Below are 18,537 nucleotides of genomic sequence, written 5' to 3' on the forward strand. Positions count from 1 at the left end.
GAGTAGGGTCACTCTCCCTCACCTCATTGGCGCCCTAGGCAGTGTAATGCCCCCATGGGGCATGTCTGCTCTTACTCACACAAAAGGTGATGGGTGTTGCTTGCGAAAAGTTGAACCACTGGCAACGCTTGTGGTAGCGTTCTAAGCCATCATGGTTCGACCACTGGGCCAATCTAGACAAAGGCTTGTCTTATGCAAATCAGTATTGACCCTTCTCCTTATGGGAACAGTCCGTCCTGAACTGCCATACAAGGCCCTCTCCAGAAGGGAACACAAGCAACCGCAGACTGGTTCCGGCCTTGTTACGCCGCGTCAATGAGGTGTAGCTTGGATTGTATCGCCCAGTGAACTAATGACCGTTGTCTGGGCAAACCTTGGCCATCACAGAAAAGGTGATGGGAGGAATGTTTACCACTGTCAACCACCCTGGGTAGCACTCCAACCCATCATTTTTTATTTGAAATTCTGTTTATTGAAATCAAGCAAACCACGCGTGCAGATCACTGCAGTGAGAACAGTAAAAGATCAGCACCACCCAGGGCAGGGAGGATATCAGAGGGGCGTGCGTCTACTCGTCTAAACAGCCCCTTCGCAACAAACCTAGTGAGGTAAAATAGGGTGTGATGCAGAGTCCTCCCGGAGAACAAGTAACAAGGCCGCAGGGCCAGAGTCTGAGGAGGGCATATGAGGGGGGTCAAAATAAAGCTGCCCATACAGAGTTTGAACACCCAGTAAAAAAGGGGAACAAAACAGCAATTTGACTGAATATGCGATAAAGACTAAGCAGTTAAAGCCCCCATGTCTTGGGCGGCGTACCCACCCCATAAGGAACAACATCACATTGCAGCATGGAGAAACAATCTATAGTTCAGAGAAAGTTATCGAAAACAACCACCAAAGAGAAGACAGAGATGTGAGGTAAAGAATAGAAATAGAAAAGAGGAAGGTCAACAGAGAGAGAGGACAGCCCCCTTTTGGGGGGGGGGGAGGGGAGGTCGATGTCAGGCACACCATGGGGATCTGGAGGCCAAAGTGAGGGTCCTTGGGCACCGGAGTGGAGAGGGGCACCCGTTAGGGTTAAGTAGGGCGGCTCGGAGATTCCGGCTCTCGACTCAGAGAAAAAGGTGCTAGGGAGTTTTCAAAAAGTTGCAAAGTGCGTAGCCTAGGGGGCATCAGGCGGGAATGCTCAGTTTTAGTGAAGTGTCGTATAAGTGGTTGCCAGATACGGTCAAATCGGGTATCAGTATGGTTAAGGCATGCTGTGAGTAGTTCGAGGGCTAGAACATCCCACAAATGCAGGAACCAGGCTGCTATGGAGGGGAGGTCGGGCTTCTTCCAACTGGCAGTTCTGGACTGCCTCGCCGCACCCAGCAAGTGGAGGATCAGGTGCCATTCTGCTACACTCATTGCTTTAAGCATGCCTGGTTTAATGCTCAAAATCGTTAAGGCCGGGTCAGAAGGGATCGGGAACCCCACCACGTCTTTGATATGACTGAGGACCTCCTTCCAAAACAGCGCAAGGCCCGAGCAGGACCTCCAAATGTCCAGGAAGTCCCCGTCGGCATTTTGCCATATTCAGCAGAGGGAGGGAGAGTTCGGGAACATTCGGTGTAGGCAAGTGGGGGTATAGTACCACCGCATCATTAATGTATATGCTGACTCGCGCTGGGGTATGCTACGGTACACTTTGGGGATGTCCTTTAACTGGCGAGCCCACGCCTCCGGAGAGATCTCGGTGGCTAGATCAGACGTCCAATTTGTCTGGTATCCATGAGGCGGGAGTATTTGGGAGTGCTGCAGAACGCAATAAGTTCTGGAGATCAGCCCCCGTGAACCATCAAATCTGCGGACCAAATACTCAAAGGGGATAAGCTGTCGGGTTGCCTCTCAAGTATAGTCTGGAGAGCTAAGCCAGTGGCATAGTTGATAATACTGCATGCGCGCGGTGTCGGAGAGGTGAAAGGCCTGTTTACATTGCTCAAAAGTGCGAAGGGTCGGGCCCTGAAAGAAATCTTGGATGACACAATGTCCCTCCACAGTCCAGGCAGCAAAGGTAGTAGGTGGTAGGGCAGGGTGAAAGAGAATTGATTGTTAGAGGCGTATTCATAGAAGGGAACGTCGTAAGGCCCCGGGACACCACCAACCTATCCCAGATCTCCAATACAATCCTCGTTGGAGTGGCTATGTAAGCACTACGGGGCAGGCTTTGCGCGGGATCCAGGCAAGGTCCCATAAGGGACGACAGGCCACCGTCCGATCCATATGAAACCAATGCTTCTCGCTCTCGGGGACAATCCATTCAGAGAGAAAATCGGAGGCGACAGGCCCAGTAGTACTCCAGCAGGTTAGGGCATGCAAGTCCCCCCCCCCCCCGAGACCTAGGGAGCTTAAAAAGTTTTGTGGGAGAAGCGCGGTCGTGATTTCCCCCAGACGAATTTAGTAAAGACGCGCTGGAGGGCCAATATGTCCGTCCGAGGCATGGGGGTAGGAAGAGATTGAAAAAGGTAAAGTATTTTGGGAAGAAGAGACATTTTAATGGCATTAAGGCGCCCCAACCACACTAGGGGGAGACCATCCCATCTATGCATCTCGTCCCGAATGGACTTTCTATATCTGGGCCAGTTAGCCGAGGTCCAAGACACCAGTGTAGGGGTGAGGTCCAGCCCTAGGTAGCAAATCAAGGCATCAGTCCACTGGACTGGAAGAAGGTCCCACAATTCCTGGGCCTCCTCAGGAGCCGAAAGTGTGAGATTAAGGGCATGAGATTTGGCGAGGTTGAAGCGATATCCCGAGGGGGATTCAAAGGTCTCCAAAAGGGACGCGACCGCTGGAAGTGACGTCACAGGAGAAGACAAGGACAATAAAAGGTCATCAGCAATAAAGAGGCTTTGTGCTCTGTGCCCGCATAGGTATGCCCTGAACATTCTGGTCCCGACGTAGAGCAATAGCTAGCGGGGCTCGACCGCAAGGGCGAATAGGAGGGGACATCCCTGCCAGGTACCGCGGTGAATCAGGATGGGGGCTGTGAGGGAGCCATTAAATCGAATGCGAGTGACAGGCCTCACATAGGGGGCCATTAATTTGGAGATCATCCCTGGACCCAATCCTACTTTCTGAAGTACCGCCCGAAGGAAGCCCCAATCAACACTGTCACATGCCTTCTTGGCGTCCAAGGATACTAAACAGGCTGGGATTTTTCTGATACGTGCCTTCTCTACCAGGTGTGCTATCCGGCGGATGTTGTCCGGACCTTGGCGGTGGTGAATAAAGCCCACCTGGTCGGGGTCGATAAGACCCGGTAACTGGGGCTCTAAGCAATACGCCAGAATCTTTGTAAATAATTTGGCGTCCATGTTCAGCAGAGCAATGGGACGGAAAGAGGCAGGTTGAGTCGGATCCTTGCCCGGCTTAGGAATGAGAACCACCTCTGCCTCATTCATAGTAGGGGAAAGGTCCGAGTGATCAGTGAAGCTATTAAACAGGTGGAGCAAATGATTACGCAGCTGTGGATAAAAAGCCAGATAAAAAGTGACCAGCAGACCGTCAGGGCCCGGGGTTTTGCCCACCAGGAGCTGTTTCAACGCCTTGGTGATTTCCTCATGAGAGATTGGGTCATCAAGCAACTTCGAGTAGTAGGGATCAATAGGATTCCAAGGGCAGGAACCGAAAAAGGTCGCAACATCATCTGTGGAACAAGGGGCAGAAGCATAGAGGTCCCTATAGAAGTCTTCAAGCATATGGCTCTTATCAGCTTTCAAAATGGCCCAAGAGCTGTCTGGCCTCCTAAGCTTAGCGATATGAGACCGAGCAGTCTGGGTCCGAAGGCGCCGGGCAAGGCACGCCCTCACCTTATCACCACCCATGTAAATTTTTGTTTGAGAGTGACCAAAAGCCGTTCCGCTTTGTTGGTTCGTTGAAGACGTGGCTGGCCACGGAGGTCTGCTAGGTGTCGCCTGTTGCTAAGGGATGGATGTGTATGATCTCTACGCTCCAGGTCCTTAATGTCCCTGGAAAGGTTAGATTCGACCAAGTGTGCCTTCCTAGACCGGGCAATGGAAATAGAGGTAATAACCCCCCCGGATGGTAGCTTTAAATGAATCCCAACGGAAGTCTTCAGGGGTGTTGGAGAGCGAATTAGTGACCAAAAAGGCCTCAATTTCTCTACGAACATCCACCATGTCAACAGGGTCCCAAGGGACCTGCGGGGGGAGTTGCCATCTAGGTAGAGGTGCACGCCGAGCATCCGGGGGTTGAAGCATAAGCAGGACATGAGCATGGTCCAAGATCGATCTATCGGAGATCTCTGCGCAGCGTAATTGACGAATCAGGGGGAGAGAGATAAGAAAAAATAACCGATACATGAGTAGGATCAATGTACGTGGGGGAGAAAAAAAAAAAAGAGTAATCGCGGGAGTCCGGATGCAGGTGTCTCCAAGCGTCAACAAGACCAGAGTCAGTGAGGGCAGCCCACTGCGAGGCCAACATCGTGCCTGCGCAGTACGGTCCCTCTCCGGGTCCCAAACCAAGTTGAAATTGCCGCCAAGATAAACCAAGCGTCGCCATAACATCGCAACGCGAACGCGGTGACGTCATGGCTAACATAAACGCGTCCTATCAACACTAACTTCCGAGAAAGGAAGCTTTCGAACAACGAAGGACGGCGACGAAGATTACGGAGGAGAAGAAACAACCCTGACCGACACAGAAACAAAACGGTATGAACGATACATGCGACGATGGAACTCGTGGTCCCCTTGATATCATGCACGGACGCTTGGAACAACACAAGTTCCAAACGGTCCCGCTAATCACCAAACTTGGTCCCTTTGAAATTAAGCACGGTAGCTTAGAACAACACAGTCTCTTTTTTAAAAAAAAGTTCCGTTAAATCACCAAACGCATGCGTGAAAATTACCCATAACAATTCGATAGAAAAACCCGCCGTATACATTGCCACACCATTGGGGAACGAGCACGTTATATAAATGCCGCATTAGAGCACAAGTTGGTGTTCACAGACCCACGCATGAGATAACACAAACGGGGGAACCAGTCACAACAACCAGTTTGCAGACAAACGCTCACTACAGCTCCTAAACCATTTTTGTATCCAAAAGATCTATAAAGAAGCCATTAATCGTTTAAAAGAACCATACATCATAACCCGGTCACTAGAGGTCGAACGGGAAGGTACGTGAAGCCACATTTAAAGAAATAGCAAAGTTATAATTTCGTCAAACATGAAATATATAACGTCAGAAAGCTGACAGTGACATAAAAATGTCCCCCTTGTACTCCGCAGGTAAAAGAAAGCGCAAGCACCCTTTATCTGACAGCACGTAAGTTCCATTTTTTAACCAGGCTTTTAAGAAAATAATTAAGTGATTGCTCAGTCAATACATAGAGTACACTTAAAACTTACCCAATATCACACTCTTTTATGATAAGATATATCATTGATTTTTTCAGAAAAAGATGTCCCATGGAATTGTAACCAAGCCCTGATGAAGACCTTAGGAAGGCAATAAAAAGGTCCTTAACAGGAAAGGTCGAAACGCGTCGGCTAACAGAAAATGAGAACATATTGGGGATAAAATTATACAATAACGCCCCTTGAAGAGCCAAAACTAAATATCTAGTCAACGCTCTCTATCATCACTTTGGAAAAATATATTTTTTCTCGAATCACATTTAGGACCAAATCAATCACACAACGTGGAGGCAATAATGACTTTATATGCCACTCTATCTTACAAAGAGGATATCTGAGTACTGTTTTGATTCATGCTTTAATTTTTCACATTTATGTATGTCGTTATACTGTTTTGTTGGAAAAGTGAAAATTTGTTTATTGTCACACTGAGAAACTTATATTTGTGATATTTGTGTTTTGTTGTCACATTGTATTGTTGAAAAAAAGGGGAAATTTGGAGATTTATGATTGTCACACCGAGAAAGTGTTCACTAAGTTATCTAAATATATGAAATTATATTCAACTCGCAGTCAATAAATAGATCTGCTGAGACTAAAGTAATACTGTGATCTATGGTGTCAGAGGTATTTGCTGTTATAAAAGTATTACCCAGATTCCGGCCTCTGAAAACCTCATTGAATCCCCCCTCTTATTATATACTCGCCTTTTGAGTAGGCACCAAGCCTACAAGGGTTCAGGTAGAATCACTTACCTAGAAGAACTCAAAAACTCCCGTCACCTAGCTACAAGTGACATAGTAGTGACGAACAACTCGTGAACACTTCCATGTGGTGATATATTCCAGTTCATCACAGAACCAAACTTAAACATCCTAGTGGAACTTACACATACGAATACAAGGTGCCCAGTCACCACAGTTTATAATTCAAACGGGCCCAATGATAGAACCAAAAACTCTGAGTATCAGAGAGGAAGATATCGAAGAACTTCTAAAACGTCCATCTACATTTAATCTAGGCAACAATTCCACAAACGTTGCCCAACAATCAGAATTAGAAAAAATAACAAGACTAAAGAAAAAACAAATTCGGACAGCTCTACACGGCGAAGTGCTCCTGGAACATCTACGAGCCGGTACAATACCATCCGGGCTACAAGTCAAAAACATCCCAGTTATATTTATAGACTTACCTGAATACCTGGAAGGATTTAGCCACATAGGAACCAAATGCTCAAGAGACTGGATGTTTCACTCCATCAAAACAGCAGAACAATTGAGCCAAAGGGAGTTAGAACTAATTAAAGAACTAGAAGAAGCTTTTCTTACCAACGCAGCAATAGAAAACGCACAAGCATTATTGTCCAAATTGGAAAAGGAAAACACAACCTTTAAAAAAAACACAGAAGATGCCAAAAGAATAAAACTCCAAAAAGATATAACCAACTTTGCTGAAATTAGAGTTTACCCCTACTTGGAGAAAGAATTTTATAAACAACCCCAAAACACCGCAGCACTGAGAACATACGGAGGGAGGAGTAAGAGACGTTTCCTTACATTCTCCGACGGTACATCATCCTCTGGAACATCGAGTGAAAGTGAGGGGTCGTCGACACCCAGAAATAACCAACAAAGACCATTCTACCAGCCTGCTCCTTTTTTAGACAGAGGAAGCAATCGACCACGAGGCAGGCCACGAGCCAACAGATGGTTCAATCCCCACCCAAATCAATGCCAGGGGGAGATCACCACCCGGAGGAATGTATATCGGTGGTAATGAGAGAGCCAGACTGTATCTATAATCTATCGGATTACGTCTTAAATACTGATGAAATTCAAGTATTACAAAAAGGTCTATCATTTATTCCTACAGTGAAACCAAACATCATCCAAACCAAGATGGAAATAATCCAATTGTTCCGCAAAATGCGGTTAAAAATCTTTTTTTACGAAAATGAATCAACGGCATCCCGAAATTTTTCAGGCTTGAAAAATCCTTCTACTTTCTTTCCAAGTACTAACAACATGCCTATAGAACTCCTAACCTTCGAAAAAAATGTACTAAGAGATCTGGATAATCTTGAGAAAAAGAAAACGTTCACCAAATGGAACCTCACAAAAGATGAGAATAAGGCATTGGAACAATTAAGAGCAAACACAAACCTTATTATAAAGCCGGCAGATAAAGGGGGTGGAATTGTCATCTGGCCCAGAGAAAAATACGAGCTAGAAGTAGAGCGACAACTAGCCGATCCCAGATATTATCGGAAGACAAAAGAAGATTGGAACAGAAAAATCACGGATAAACTTACACCAATCATACACATTGGAGAGGAAGAAGGATGGCTAACTAAAAAAGAAGCAGAATTTCTAATAAATAAGAACCCTCGGACACCATTAATGTATGTTCTCCCCAAGGTGCATAAAGATTCGAATAACCCACCAGGCCGCCCTATTATTTCGGGAGTCAACTCTATTCTAGAAAGACCGGCAAAATACGTGGACACCTTTTTAAAACCTCTAGTCTGCAATATTCCCAGCTACATTAAAGACACGACGCAAGCCATCAATTTCTTGGAGGAGTTTCCGTTTGAAGAGGAAAATGAACTTTTGGTTACTCTTGATATCGTGAGTTTATACTCCAACATCCCCCAAGAAGACGGTCTGGAAGCCATGCAAATATTCTTGGACAAACGTATCAGGCCACACAATGTACCCACCATCTATTTAATACAACTAGCTGAAATATGCTTGAAGCACAACTTTTTCACCTTTAATGATATTCAATTTCTCCAGATCATGGGCACCGCGATGGGTTGTCCATTCGCCCCAGAGATGGCCATAATGTTCATGGCCCTCTATGAAGAGAAATGGATTTTCAATAATAACCCCTACGACGGCCATATCAAAATATGGCGCCGTTATATCGATGATGTGTTTCTACTGTGGAGAGGCAACATACAACAACTTGAGAACTTCGTGACTTGGCTGAATGATAGAAATCCAAATATTCAATTCACTGTCAGTCACAGCAACGTGGAAATGAACTTTTTAGACCTCCTTATTAAACACGAAGAGGGACACATCTACACAACACTGTACACAAAAACCACTGATAGAAACACCTTCCTGCATTTCTCCAGTTTTCATCAAAGAAATCTACGAGAGAATCTACCCTTCAGCCAGTTCCTAAGGATCAGGCGAAATTGCACAAAAAGAGAAGATTACTTCAAGAATGCAACAACACTACTTGAGAAACTGGTAATGAGAAATTACCCAAAAAAACTACTGAAAAGAGCGCTGAAGCGAGCATGGTACACTCCACGAGATGCGCTGCTCACCACCAAGAAAGAGGAAAAAAGTACACCACTGGTATGTGTCACCACCTTCTCAGGACAGACTACAGAGATGCAAAAAATCATCCGAAAAAACTGGCACACAATAAGAAGCATACCATCTTTTACACAGACCCCAATATTTGCCCTGAAGAAAAATACGAGCATCAGAGAGAAATTGGTACGAGCAAACACGACTATAAGGCAACCAGAAATCAATCTACGGTCTATGCTATCACTACCGCCCATTAAAGGACACAAAAAATGTGGCACTTGTACCTCATGCGACAGCACCATAGAAGGAACTAGATTCACGTATGGAGAAAAATACATCAAACACGAAGATTTCACAAACTGTAATACCCATAACGTGGTATACTGCATCACCTGTCCATGCCCATTGGCTTACATTGGGAAAACTACACAACCAATCAAAAACCGTATCTCCCAACATCGATCCAGGATCAAGTGTAAAGTATTGACCGCCCCTATGGTCAATCACTGCATTGAAAAAAATCATAGCCCAAAAGATCTAAAATGGACAGTCCTTCGCCACATACGAGGGACCAATATTGATGCAATTCTATCAAAAAGCGAAGCAAAAATGATAATGTTTCTGGGAACCATTGTTAACGGGATGAATGAAATGACAGAATTGACGCACATCACCTAGAAGGAGAATGCTATATGTTTCCTCTCAGAGAAGCGGAGTTGGAGGTTCATATCAGACACCCCGTACCTTCCCCGAACAACAAAAGACGATAGTGACAACATTTTTAAAAAAAAACTTTAATGACAAACCCAGAAGTGCACAGAACGGCGAAACTGCGAACCAAAAACCAAAAAAAACCGAAAACTATCCATTTGTCTTAACCTCAGGAGGAGCATAAAAGAAGAAATTTAGACACACAGCTAAAATAAATACAGTCCGCAGATGGCAAGACCACACATGAAGAATACAGGAAATCGCCATTCAACAATAAAACAAGGCGCCGTGCATGTGGCGACTTTGGAATAGCCACAAAGAGGAGCCCCTTTCAAAAGCAAACTTGGGGGTCCACAGTAGATAATCTCTACCGCATGGAAATGAAAGAACTTTATTGAGAAACCCAGTAACCAGTTGGCAGCAAAACAGCCACTTCACTATACACCACAACAGAAATTACGGAACAAAAAGTAAGGAATAACAAAGTTAATCCCACACTAGTAGAACCCCGACACAGGCAATCATGATAAATACGAAAGCGAACACAATTCGCAGTAGTTAATAAAACATACGAAGAAAAAAGGAAGCAGTCGTACAACGATAAACCAAGCGTCGCCATAACATCGCAACGCGAACGCGGTGACGTCATGGCTAACATAAACGCGTCCTATCAACACTAACTTCCGAGAAAGGAAGCTTTCGAACAACGAAGGACGGCGACGAAGATTACGGAGGAGAAGAAACAACCCTGACCGACACAGAAACAAAACGGTATGAACGATACATGAGACGATGGAACTCGTGCTCCCCTTGATATCATGCACGGACGCTTGGAACAACACAAGTTCTAAACGGTCCCGCTAATCACCAAACTTGGTCCCTTTGAAATTAAGCACGGTAGCTTAGAACAACACAGTCTCTTTTTTAAAAAAAAGTTCCGTTAAATCACCAAACGCATGCGTGAAAATTACCCATAACAATTCGATAGAAAAACCCGCCGTTTACATTGCCACACCATTGGGGAACGAGCACGTTATATAAATGCCGCATTAGAGCACAAGTTGGTGTTCACAGACCCACGCATGAGATAACACAAACGGGGGAACCAGTCACAACAACCAGTTTGCAGACAAACGCTCACTACAGCTCCTAAACCATTTTTGTATCCAATAGATCTATAAAGAAGCCATTAATCGTTTAAAAAGAACCATACATCATAACCCGGTCACTAGAGGTCGAACGGGAAGGTACGTGAAGCCACATTTAAAGAAATAGCAAAGTTATAATTTCGTCAAACATGAAATATATAACGTCAGAAAGCTGACAGTGACATAAAAATGTCCCCCTTGTACTCCGCAGGTAAAAGAAAGCGCAAGCACCCTTTATCTGACAGCACGTAAGTTCCATTTTTTAACCAGGCTTTTAAGAAAATAATTAAGTGATTGCTCAGTCAATACATAGAGTACACTTAAAACTTACCCAATATCACACTCTTTTATGATAAGATATATCATTGATTTTTTCAGAAAAAGATGTCCCATGGAATTGTAACCAAGCCCTGATGAAGACCTTAGGAAGGCAATAAAAAGGTCCTTAACAGGAAAGGTCGAAACGCGTCGGCTAACAGAAAATGAGAACATATTGGGGATAAAATTATACAATAACGCCCCTTGAAGAGCCAAAACTAAATATCTAGTCAACGCTCTCTATCATCACTTTGGAAAAATATATTTTTTCTCTAATCACATTTAGGACCAAATCAATCACACAACGTGGAGGCAATTATGAGTTTATATGCCACTCTATCTTACAAAGAGGATATCTGAGTACTGTTTTGATTCATGCTTTAATTTTTCACATTTATGTATGTCGTTATTCTGTTTTGTTGGAAAAGTGAAAATTTGTTTATTGTCACACTGAGAAACTTATATTTGTGATATTTGTGTTTTGTTGTCACATTGTATTGTTGAAAAAAGGGGAAATTTGGAGATTTATGATTGTCACACCGAGAAAGTGTTCACTAAGTTATCTAAATATATGAAATTATATTCAACTCGCAGTCAATAAATAGATCTGCTGAGACTAAAGTAATACTGTGATCTATGGTGTCAGAGGTATTTGCTGTTATAAAAGAACAACAGGAGTAGCAATGGAGCGGAGAAGTGTTACTAAATGTAGGCGCAGAAGTGCGTCTTGTTTCTGATTAGGGGCGTACACATTTGTGAAAGCAAAGTGCCCCGTCCCCAATCCATATGGACCGCGAGATACCTTCCCTCAGCAACAGCTGTACCCTTGATGGACGCTTCGCGCTAGCATGCATTAAAGAAAATGGCCACACCGCAAGTCTTGGAAGGAGAGAATGCCCAGTGTTGGGTGGGATACCTACGATGGGACACAAGGTGAATATCAGAAGAGAATAAATGAGTTTCCTGGAGGAAAACTACATCAGGATCGTGGTGGAGCAAATAACGCCAAATCTGGTGGCGCTTATTAGGGGAGTTCAGTCCCTTCACATTCAGGGAGAGGAATTTGATCGTATCTGTCATGTCACAGAAAATAAGAGGAGCTCGTATCACCGCCAGGCCACCGGGAGCCAAGTCAGGCCAAGCCTCACCAGCCACTAAGCGCACCCCAACAGCCCCCCACACTGTAGTCCCCAAGAGCGAGGAAGAGACGGCCCCCCCATGGACGTGCTGGAAGGAGAAATTGGCACAAGTGCTAGGAAAACAGGGAGAGGGGCAGAAAGGGGACATACCCAGGCACACCATCAGTCACGCCAAACCATAAAGGGCCCCTCCACGCACCCCCGAAGAACTGCAGTATTACCACCTCCAGCCAAGGCACGCTCAGAAGGGGATAGTAGGGGGAGAAATGTGAATAAAGAGAAGAGAGAAGGAGAAAAGAGAAACAAACAATCAACTGGCCAACTGGGCCAAGTGAGTACAGAGTCTAATGGTATCAGTCCAGGATCCCGAAGGTGGACCTTTCCGGAGAGGTCACTCTCCTGTGGGATTCCGATATGGGGGGGGCAGCAGACACACCAGGGAACAAGAATCGCCGTCGTCCGCATCCCGTATAGCAGTAGTACAAGCAAAATTCAACCAGATCACCGGGCCCGGGCTAGAGGGATCATCAAGCGGGCGTCAGAGGTGAGAGTACAAGAGAAGGAGTTGCAGGAGTCCAAGTATCTATATCGGAAGTGATGGGGAGCCACTCAAGGAGCGGATATGGCCGATGTCCTGTTTGGCCTGTGAGGATTCGAGTCCCAAAGATTGGCGTTTGGACTTGGAGGGAGGGACAGTAGACCACTCAGGGCGGGAGATGCCAGATAGCTGCATGCGAGAGGAGGAGGGATCCTCATCCTCAGCCCCAGCAGGGAGATGAAGGAGCTGTCGCACCTCCCGCAAGGACCGGATGACCCGCCGACGGCCCTCCCAGGAGAACATCAAAGCAAACGGATGGCCCTATTGGTATTTAATTCCAAGGTCCCAGAGTTTGTCTGTAGCAGGTTTGAACTCCTTCCTTCTACGAAGTGTGGAGGGGGCCAGATCCTGAAAGATTTGGATGGACAGGCCATTGTAGGAGAACAACTTGACCCCCTGTACCTTGCAAAGGATGGCCTCTTTGTCGGCAAAGAGGTGCATTCTTGTGATAATGTCAGGGATAAATTCAGGGCGATTGCGGGGGCCAGACACACGGTGCGCCCTGTCAAGCATTGGCGGGGAAGAACCTTCACCTTCCTGCACAGATGTCTGCCGTGTATTTCAAGATGTCCGTCCCCTCTGTACCCAAAGGAACACCTCTGATGCGCAGGTGATTCCGCCGACTGCAGTTTTCCAAATCTTCGTGCTTCAGCTGCAGAGAGATGTTTTAGTCTTTGAGTTCAGATACCTTTTGTCAGAGGTGTTCAAGGTCCTCCGTCCGGTTGTCCATCGTGCGTTCAAGACCATCCACCCTATCGCCTATTTCTGTGACCGCTTTACGGATGTCTCAGGCCCAGTTTTAAAGTCCTGCCGGAGAGCGCCGTTCTCCTGGAGGAAGGAGGACATAAAAGCCTGGGTGACCGGAGCACCAGAGGCAACCAGCCCAGTAGACGCTGGGGATGAAGAGGAGGAGTCCTGCGATTGTGGGGCCACCTTAGACCACAAAGAGGTGACCGGATTATCACGGGGGGCCGCAGAGTCAGCTTCTTTGTTGCCCCTGTTCTTGGGAGGCATGGCTGTGACTGGCAGCTAGGGAAGGCACCCAACAGTAAGAGGGGGGGTACCAGGAAGACTAGGAGTCCAGACGTGAAGGAGGTGCAAAGAGAGGACCTCTGGGGGGTGAACAACGTTGAGCCAAGCGGAGAGAGGTCCCCCTCAAGCTCGTACAGACCAGGACTGACCCCCAGGGGAGGGGGAAGAGGGTGCCAAACACAGAAGGGCACTTAAGGCCGACCAGGGGGTGAAAACCCAGCGGGCCAGTCGTCGCCAAATAGTGCCAAGTGAACTGGTCTTGCCCGGACCCCCACGCGAGGAGCCACCCCGGCACGGAGTGTGACAGCGTGGACGCTATCACTGGAGGCGGGAGTGAAGGCACCAGGGGTCGCAGGCCAGGGTGGGGTGGGGAGGGACAAGAGCAGAAGTCCAGGGGCAACCAGGTACACCCAGCTGCCCAGCGAGTGCACCCACCTCTCTCCCTGCAGTCTTCGGTGAACTGGTGCGGGCCGCTCAACGGAGAGCGACCATGCCAACACTGGGGAAGTCCACCGGCACCTGTCCCCAGGGCCCTGGAGGGCGAAGAAGTGGTCGGCCAGCAAGCACTGCAGAAGAGGGGCCACAAAGGGTGGATGCCTCCTCGGAGGTTTGTAGGGGCCTCTGCAGCTGTGTGGCGGTAGCTCTCCGAGTGCGGTCCCCTGTAGACACCAGCGTCCCCCGGCCCGCACTGTCAACGCCCCAGGAAGGGCCAGCCAGAGGAAGCAGGACGGCGAAGGCAGACTGTGGAGGAGAGGGCCCAGTCTCAAGGCCTAGTCCGGCGTGCACCAGCACCACCACCACCTCAGTAGCAGGGAAAACACAGGCCGCGACTGGTGCCGAAACAGGAAGGCACGAAGGGCCCAGACCAGGAGGGGCAGAGACAGCAGGGGCCCAGCCGGGCGCGGTTAACTCAGCCGCCTCTCTCCCCGTACCTGCGTTGTGTCGGGTCACCAGGAGGGTGATGTTCCAGGCAAGTGGATGGCTTCTTGCAGCGTCCAGGCCAAGCAGCATCAGGGATAGGATGGGCCGAGCCACTCCCGGGGGCCCAACCCAGCTGGTCAGCAGCAGCGCTTCGACGGAGGCAGAGTCCTCCAGCTCACAGCGACAGGGACTCCTGCCTCCCAGACGAACTCCAACGTCGCCGATCACCAAGATGGCGCCCGCGTGGAAGGGCGCCGCAGGCCGTCGAGAGATCACCACCCCGCAGAGGTGATCCGGTGGGTCCCCACCGCCCCTGGCAGCACCGCCACACCACCGCAACAGGACAGCACCCCCGCGACAGAAACAGGCCCGGTGGAGGGGGTTTCAGGTAATTACGGGATGTCCCGGAGCGGAGACTCAGCAAAGCACGTCTCGCTCCATGTGCGTCTTGGCCACGCCCCCTAACCTATTTTTTTTCAACCCAACTGTGTTACTGTAGGCAAAGACCTACCATTTGCATATCAGCAATGACCCTGCTCCTCTTGGGAACAGTCCCATCAGAAACTCCAGAAGAGAACACAAGCAACCCCAGTGCGGTTATGGCTTTTATAGACCTCGTCAGCGAGGTGTAGCTTAGATTCGGTGGTACAGTCAGCCAAGGACACATGTCTAGGCATACCCTTGGCCACTTAGGGCATTAAATCAAATGCACAAAAGGCACAACAGGACTGCTTGCAAATAGTCTAAATCACTGGTAATCACTCTGAGTAGCATTTCATCTCATTGTTGACTGAGGCCCACCTTATGCAAATCACTACTGCTCGGCTCCTTATAGGAACAGTCCATTCCGAACTACTGCTGAGTCATGAAGTGATTAGAGAGTCACACATCAGGATTTGGATTTTTTTTTACATTTTATAATTTAACAAAATTAGCAGATTGGGCGATAATGCTGATACTGGGCTGAAAACAACTAGACGTTTCCAAATGCGAACACCAGTGGACTTAACTGTGGATTAGAGAGAGCAGCAACGAAAAAATCCAAATAAAGTTCAACCAGAATCAAATCTGTTTTAGTGCTTGGGTCTGACAAGGATAAACTCCATGTCTGGGGGCTTAACATACGAAAGTTTCTTTTTTTTTTTTTTTTTTTTAACTCATGCGTTGTAGTTTCATCAGACCAGATCGGAGGATATATTTTATGGATGATGTCTTAAAGCGGAGCAGTGTATACTGGTGAATGTTCACCCCAGAATTTAAATCACCAATACAAGAAGTTACCAATAATGGTTGCTATTGAGGTTTATAAAGGATAAATCTGAAACATGTGGGTCCCGATTCACGAAGGGTCTCCGCACTCGTGGGGGAGTCTCCGCACTCGGGACGAAATATCCGCAGTGAGAACTCTCATTGCGGAGATTCCGCCCTGAGTGCTAGACTCCCCCGTGACTGTGGGGCCGCCGCTACGAGTGCGAGACTCCTCTATGACTGTGGGGCTTCCGCGCCAAGTGCTGAGACTCACCCATGACTGTGGGGCCTCCGCTACGAGTGCTGAGACTCACCGATGACTGTGGGGCCTCCGCTACGAGTGCAAAGGCTCCCCCATGACTGTGGGGCCGCCGCTATGAGTGCAGAGGCTCCCCCATGACTGTGGGGCCGCCGCTACGAGTGCAAAGGCTTCCCCATGACTGTGGGGCTTCCGTGACAAGTGCCGAGACTCCCCCATGACTGTGAGGCCTCCGCTACGAGTGCAGAGGCTCCCCCATGACTGTGGGGCCTCCGCTACAAGTGCAGAGGCCCTTTGTGAATCAGGCTTGTGGTGTCTTAGCACTAAAATAATGAGCGATTTTGGGAGAATGTCTGAATATCTTGCCACTGAAGAGCAAAGCACTAGGCTTCAAGTACGGCTTAGAAAGGAAAAAGGGGTGACAATCAACCTCATTTGAATGTTAACAAAAGTTAAATACTGAATTGACTCATCTTACCTTATTTAAATAAACCTTATAGTTTGCCTCTCGTAGACAGAAATGTTATTCCAAGAAAAGACAAGGTAGTGTGTTGTTTCGAGGTCTTGACCCGGGTGATGGTCCAGCTAGGCAATGCCAGGAGAAAGATGTAGATTCACTCTTCAATGGACTCGTGCTCCTCTGAGACCATCTCTCAAAGGACCAGGACAGAAGAGGAGGAAGCCCTGATAGAACAGAAGAAAAAGAAGAGGGGGAGTACCCAGGCACATGTACAAGAGAGGAGAAGTGAAACCCTGAGCATCTTAGAAAGAATGCAACTCAGAATTCGGAAGAGGTGAAATTGGAGTTCTTTTCTGAATGAGGAGGTTAACAGGTGCTAGAGACAATGTGTATTTGGACAACAATGAATCTACCTTCTGTCAAGCCTATTCACTTACAGGACAGGGGAATGACTTGCATTAGCAGAGAAGGACACCAGACACAGAGGAGGAGGGTGAGAATCCAACTTTAAAATCTGACAATAAAAGAAGAAGGAGGCAAGAATTTCTGACACTGAAAAAGGAGAGATTAAGAGGAACACTAAGTAAGAAGAGGTGGGAGAGTAAACTGGCACTAAAATATATGAGGAAGTAGTGAAGTGTAATGCTAAAAGGAAGGAGTCCCAACATAGTATCCCTAGGGCTCCCTTATGGCACAGGCGTGTTATGTTATGTGAATTTGTAGTGCACGGCTAATCACCCACGAGGTTATGCAGACGGTGAGTAGGGCAGGCCTATGGGGGAGGAGGAGATCATGCCGGTTTTGTCTGGAAGAACCGTATCTTGAGGTTCCTTCTGAAGTACGTGGGTGGGGTGGGTTTCTGTGGTGTTTCTGGAGGTCGTTCCAGGTCTCGGCTGTGAGGTATGCAAAGGAGCGTCCTCCACTTCTGGTCTTCTGGATGCTAGGGAGGTGTGCTCTTGCCTGGGACACAGATCGAAGGTGTATGGTGAGTTGGTAGAACTTGAGGCGGTGGTTGAGGTAAGCTGGACCGGTGTTGTGGAGAACTTTGTAAGAGTGGTTGTGTAGCTTGAACTTACATCTTCCCTGGACTGGGCGTCAGTGGAGATTGTTCAAGTGTGGAGAGATGTGGTATTTCGCAGGATGTTCAGGATGAATCCGACTGTGGCATTTGGGGGGCTTTGGAGCCAGCATAGAAAATGGGATGAGATTCCGATGTAGAGTGTGGTAGCAGAATCTGCTCAGTTTCTATGCCTGCCCAATAGCAAGGCAAAGTTAAGAGGTTCTGTATGCAATGGAATGGAAGTAATGTGTATGTCTGTGATGAGGTTCAGAGGCAGCATGCATATATAAGTGCGTGTTTAAGCAGAGAGTTAGTGCACGTGAACATAAGAGATGTAGGTTATCAGTGTGTGATAAGGTATACAGCATGTGTAAGTATTTATAGATTATGCAACGTGTGTGTGCAGACACATTTGAGTTGCAAAGAGTGTGTAGAGAGGAAATGCAAGTTATAAGTGTATGTGTGTTAAGATGAGAAGTAGTGTGTGTGTGTGTGAGAGAGATATGAGAAGCTGAGTTGTATGTGTGATGAGGGGCTAGGTGTGTGCATATAATTGTGTGTGTGTGGGTGATGAAGTTCAGGGGAAATGTGACAGAATATGCTAGCGCTGTGGTACAAAGATCTTGCCTGCTTGTAGTAAAATGGCAATATTTGTGTGAATGTGAGTGAGAGATAAAATGCCTTCATAAGTGTGAGACCAGGAGTTTTATCAGCGTTGTAAGTGTCCCAGATTCCAGATTTATATGTGTAACAAGGTGTGGGAGGCATGATGATGAAATCAGATTTGGTAAGTATAAGCTCAAAGTTCTCTGGGTGCTGAGCAAAAGCAGCCATTAACCACACAAAAAGAAAGATACACAGAGGAGAAGGGTCAGGTGCA

General features: G+C 47.3%; 1 protein-coding gene across 3 annotated transcripts in view; it reads right to left on the reverse strand.

The window, feature by feature from the left end:
* Positions 1-18,537, reverse strand: part of LOC146863349 (uncharacterized) — a 103,286-nt gene that overhangs the window by 44,377 nt on the left and 40,372 nt on the right. Inside the window, exon 3 of one of the 3 annotated variants that reach the window (XM_085642784.1) lies at positions 16,616-16,821. The exons of the other annotated variants lie outside the window; for them this stretch is intronic. The gene's annotated coding sequence lies outside the window, so the exon portion shown is untranslated. The remainder of the gene's footprint in view (positions 1-16,615; positions 16,822-18,537) is intronic. 3 annotated transcript variants of the gene reach the window in all.

This window comes from Triturus cristatus, chromosome 2_2 (genome assembly GCF_964204655.1).
Source record: "Triturus cristatus chromosome 2_2, aTriCri1.1, whole genome shotgun sequence".
NCBI classification, from domain to species: domain Eukaryota; kingdom Metazoa; phylum Chordata; class Amphibia; order Caudata; family Salamandridae; genus Triturus; species Triturus cristatus.